Source organism: Arachis duranensis, chromosome 4 (assembly GCF_000817695.3).
Source record: "Arachis duranensis cultivar V14167 chromosome 4, aradu.V14167.gnm2.J7QH, whole genome shotgun sequence".
NCBI lineage: Eukaryota > Viridiplantae > Streptophyta > Magnoliopsida > Fabales > Fabaceae > Arachis > Arachis duranensis.
In genome coordinates this window covers 86,523,080-86,528,314 of record NC_029775.3, presented here as the reverse complement: position 1 = coordinate 86,528,314, position 5,235 = coordinate 86,523,080, and positions in this window count along the sequence as shown.

Below are 5,235 nucleotides of genomic sequence, written 5' to 3'. Positions count from 1 at the left end.
CTATGTTTATTTTATTAATCTTAGTCAGGATACCAATAGGGTTTAATTGTAAGAAGTCAAAGTATTGGGAATAAGAAATTGTTACTTTATTAATGGAAAATCTGTTGGAGTTTTGGAGATGCTTTGTCCTCTGAATTCCTGCAACATAATGCTTTCTCACTTTCATAAATGCAAAGCTCCTTCCATGGCAAGCTGTATGTAGGGCATCGCCGTTGTCAATGGCTACTTCCCATCCTCTCAGTGAAAACGTTCCAGATGCTCTGTCACAGCACGGCTAATCAGCTGTCGGTTCTCGATCATGTTGGAATAGGATCCATTGATCCTTTTGCGTTTGTCATCACGCCCAGCAATCGCGAGTTTGAAACTCATCACAGCCATTCAATCCTTGAATCCTACTCGGAATATCATAGACAAGGTTTAGACTTTCCGGATCCTCAAGAATGACCGCCATCAGTTCTAGCTTATACCACGAAGATTCTGATTAAGGAAGCTAAGAGATGCTCATTCATTCTGATATAGAACGGAGGTGTTTGTCAAGCACACGTTCATGGGTTGAGGAAGGTTATGAGTGTCACGGATCATCACCTCCTTCACAATTAAGCGCAAATGAACATCTTACATAGGAACACACACACGTTTGAGTGAAATAGAAACAATTGTATTAATTCGTTGAGACGCTGCAGAGCTCCTCACCCACAACAATGGAGTTTAGAGACTCATGCTGTCAAAGTGTATAAAATTCAGATCTGAAAATGTCATGAGGTACAAGGTAAGTCTCTAAAAGTTGTTTAAATAGTAAACTAGTAACCTAGGTTTACAGAATATGAGTAAACTAAGATAATTGGTGCATAAATCCACTTCTGGGGCCCACTTGGTGTGTGCTGGGACTGAGACTAAAGCTATTCACGAACTAAGGCTTTTCTTGGAGTTGAACTCCAAGTTATAACGTGTTTTGGGCGTTCAACTCCGGATCATGACGTGTTTCTGGCGTTTAACTCCAGTCAGCAGCATGTACTTGGTGTTCAACGCCAAGTTACGTCGTCTATCTACGTGCAAAGTATGGACTATTATATATTGCTGGAAAGCCCTGGATGTCTACTTTCCAACGCTGTTAAGAGCGCGCAAATTGGACTCCTGTAGCTCCAAAAAATCCATTCCGAGTGCAGGGAGGTCAGGATCCAACAGCATCAGCAGTCCTTTTTCAGCCTAACTCAGATTTTTGCTCAGCTCTCTCAATTTCAGCCAGAAATTACCTGAAATCACAGAAAAACACACAAACTCATAGTAAAGTCTAGAATTATGATTTTTGCCTAAAAACTAATAATATTCTACTAAAAACTAATTAAAACATACTAAAATCTACATGAAATTATCCCCAAAAAGCGTATAAAAAATTCGCTCATCAATAAACAGGAAATTAAATCAGAGAATTTAGGTAATTTAAATAAAAGCCTTGACTGGGAGTAGATTAGTTGGAAGCCCTATTTTTGTTGAGGTACTCTCAAGATTAATTCTTAATTGAAGGTTGCTCTGCTTAGTTATCCCTTACTAGATAAAGGAAAGTCAAGAAAGTTAAAAAGCTATTTCTAGTCACAAGTCCTAATCATCTCCCTTGGGAAGGACTAGTGTCAATGACTAGAGGGTGATCCAACAATAAACCCAATTAAAATTTTTTTCTCTTGAGTAATCCAACTCAAGGTTTCCTTTCAATCATCTTCCAATCAAGTTATGGAACTACTCACTCATCATAATTATAAACTTCACAGAATCAATGGGGAAAATAAAAGAAGACATAATAAATAATGAAAAAAGGGATTAATTAAAAATAAAAATAGTTCTGTATTAATAATTTGTGAAAATAATCCAATGTCAACTCTGGAGGAATTAAGAATGTGGAAGAATAAATAAAAAGTAAAATAACAAACTATAGTGACTAGTACCGGAGGTAGACTTTTCTCCAAAGCTAAAGCCAAAATCTTCAAAATCCTAATTATGAATGTTCAAGTGAGAAAACCTAGGGGAGGAGTAAATTCAGATCTAAAAACTAAAAATTATGCGAAATGAATTGTTGTTCTGTCTCTGCATGTTCCTTGGCTCTAATCTATTTTTTTGGGCCAAAAACTGGGTTGAAATCCGGCCCTGAAACTCTGCTAGCGACTTCTAAAATTCTGCAGATCGCGCACGTCACGCAGCCGTGTCGTCCACGTGTTCGCGTCACTCAGCGTTTCTCGTACCACGCGTGCGCGTCGTCCACGCATTCGCGTCGTTCGTGCAACTTCCAATCCGCGCGGTTGCGTCAGGCACGCGAGCGCGTCATGTGATTTCTTCCGTTTCGCGCGGTCGCATCATCAATGCGACCGCGTGACTTCTCGCTGGTCATCCCCTCAATTCTTTGTGTTCCTTCCATTTTTGCATCCTTCATCTTCATTCCTTACGACATTCCTGCCCTATGAAGCCTGAAACACTTAACACACAGATCACGGCATCGAATGGTACAAAGGAAGAAAAGAATATATAACTAAAAGATCTTTAGAAAGCAAGTTATCAATAATAGAATATTTTTAGGAAGGAATTGTAAATACATGCAAATCATATGAATAAGTGGGCAAAGACTTGATAAAACCACACAATCAAACACAATATGAATCATAAAATAGTGGTTTATCAACCTCCCCACACTTAAACATTAGCATGTCCTCGTGCTAAGTTGAAGGAGATGAATATGAATGAGTAGGAACATGTAAGACTCATGCAATGCAACCTATATACATATGAATTCAACTATATGATTTTGTCTACATGATTGAAAATAGATAAGTTCTCTAAGACAAAACATGGGGCAGACTTCACTAATTCAATTTCTATTGTAAAAACAGATAAATTTTAAGAAGATAGCTTGTGAAAGCAGGGAGTACAGGATTGAGCATCGAACCCTTACTGTTGGTGCGTGTGCACTCTAATCAACTCTAGTATATGGGGTAATCACTCTATCCTTCTCTAATCATGCTTTCAAAAATTTTGTTTTTCACCTAATCAATCAACAATTTTAAAATGCCAATGCAAACATCATGAGGTCTTTTCATGGTTGTAATGGGGCTAAGGTAAGGGTGAGGATACACATATGGCTAAGTGAGTTTATACATTGAATCTTTAATTAACCTAAGCTCTCACCTAACCTACATATATTCTATATAAATTTAATATTCATCTTAGCTACCCAAAATCTCTTTTTCATTCTATATTCATGTATCAACCTTTATTGTAATTTTTATCACATGTGCATTGATTATTAACTTTGATTTATTATTGGGGTGATTTTGTCCCCTTATTCACTAAAGTAAAGAATTTCTTTTGTATAGCTTATCAATGAACATAGATTTGTAATTTCCTTTTATGGTTTCACATGAATTGGTACCCAAATTTTCTTTATTCTATTATGACATATTTTTCTATTACCCTTTATTCCCAAAATTTTTCCATACTCAATTAATTCACAAATTCTATCTTAAACTAACCAAAGATTCAATTGGGATTTTTAATTGTTTTCCGCTTAAGGCTAGTAATGTAGTACAATATGGAATGAATGGGATTAAAAACAGCTCAAAGTGGTTAACAAAGGTAATTAAAAAGGGTTGGCTTATTTGGGATATGTGAGTTAAACAAGCAATTGCCTCAATTATATGCACGCACATAACACATTAATTTTGGACATATAGGATAAAACAAAATTCAGATTACAATCATAGAGAAGTAAACACACAGAAAAAAATGTTTATGGTTAAATAGTGTAACCGTGTATTTAGGCTCAAGGTCTCACGGGCTGTGTGTTCTTTTAGCTCAAAAATCCTATTCCAATTTCAACTTCAAACAAATTTAACATAAATATTTTGATTTAAGTTAGTGAAATTTTCAAAAATTATACGGTCTTAAAAGAAACTTATTGTCTTTTCAATCAGGTAGAACATGCATGCAATTAACCTACTAATATGCAGTCTATCCTATACTAAAGAAGAAAGAAATTGGTGTTAGGGGAAAAGAATTACCTCCGGAAGTCAGGTACTGACCAACCTCCCCACACTTAAGGCTTTGCACCATCCTCGGTGCCATCTGTCAGGAACAATGGTGGGTTGGTGGCAGTATCTCCACAATCGGGACCGTCATGGCTCCCTGTGCTGGTAAAGGAAGTGGAGTCCGGAGTGCTTGGGTCCTCTTCAGGTATGTGGTTGCCTGTGAGTAGCTCCTTGAGGTATTTGAATCAGTGGTGGTTACGGCGCTCTTGGAGCTTTGCTTTCTGGTCTTGTTGGTCCAACCTCTTCAGTATTTGATGCAACAACTGACTCGTAGATGGGGGAGGAACTGCAGCATCTTCTGTGGACTGGCTGGCAGTAGCAAGTGGTGGCCTGAGATATCTCCCGTTAGGGACGTACTGATCATCCCGTGGAAGTATGGCTTTGGTTTCCCCAGCTTTGTAGGATACTCAGGCTGTTGAGACAAGATCTGAGACCAAGACGGGGAAAAGAAGGTTGCCCGTGATTTGCACGTGACTTATAGCATTCCGGATGTGTCTTGGTAGATTGAGAGGCTGATCTGTGAGGATGCACCATAGTAGAACAACCATGTCTGCGGTGAAGGAGGACTCATGAGTGCTCGGGAAGACGTAATGGGACATAATCTGTGCCCATACATGAGCCTCTAAGGTGAGTACGGAAGCCGAGATTCCCTTCTGATGGGAACGATGGTATCCGAAGATCCATTTGCTGCCTGGTTGTGCGATAACTCTGAGAACAGCGTCCCAGTCAAATTTGTATGTCTGGCGCTTGAGGGTGGCTTCTTGAAATGCGTCCAATCCTTCTGGAGCAGGGGAAAGATCTAAGGCACACTGAATGGCCTCTTCTGTAATGGGGACTTGCTTATGATGGATGTAAACAGACTACAGGGTCGGCAGGTGGAAGTTGGAGTAGAACTCAACTACCCAAGAAAGATTAACCTATCGTGGATGTCTCTGTAGGAATTCCCAATGTCTTTGTGCAATTTGCGGCTCATCAAATTCGGTAATACGCAGTGAAAGAATACGAAGGTGTTCATTATTGTTATTCCGAGCTGCAAGAATGGGGAACATCTGCTCACAGTAACGATTGGGAAATCGTGCAGTGTCCTTTGCTGGGAAGGCTCTCTCTTTTTCATCAACCTTTATAATCTTTTTAATTCTTTTTGTTGAGGGCTTGACTGCAGTTG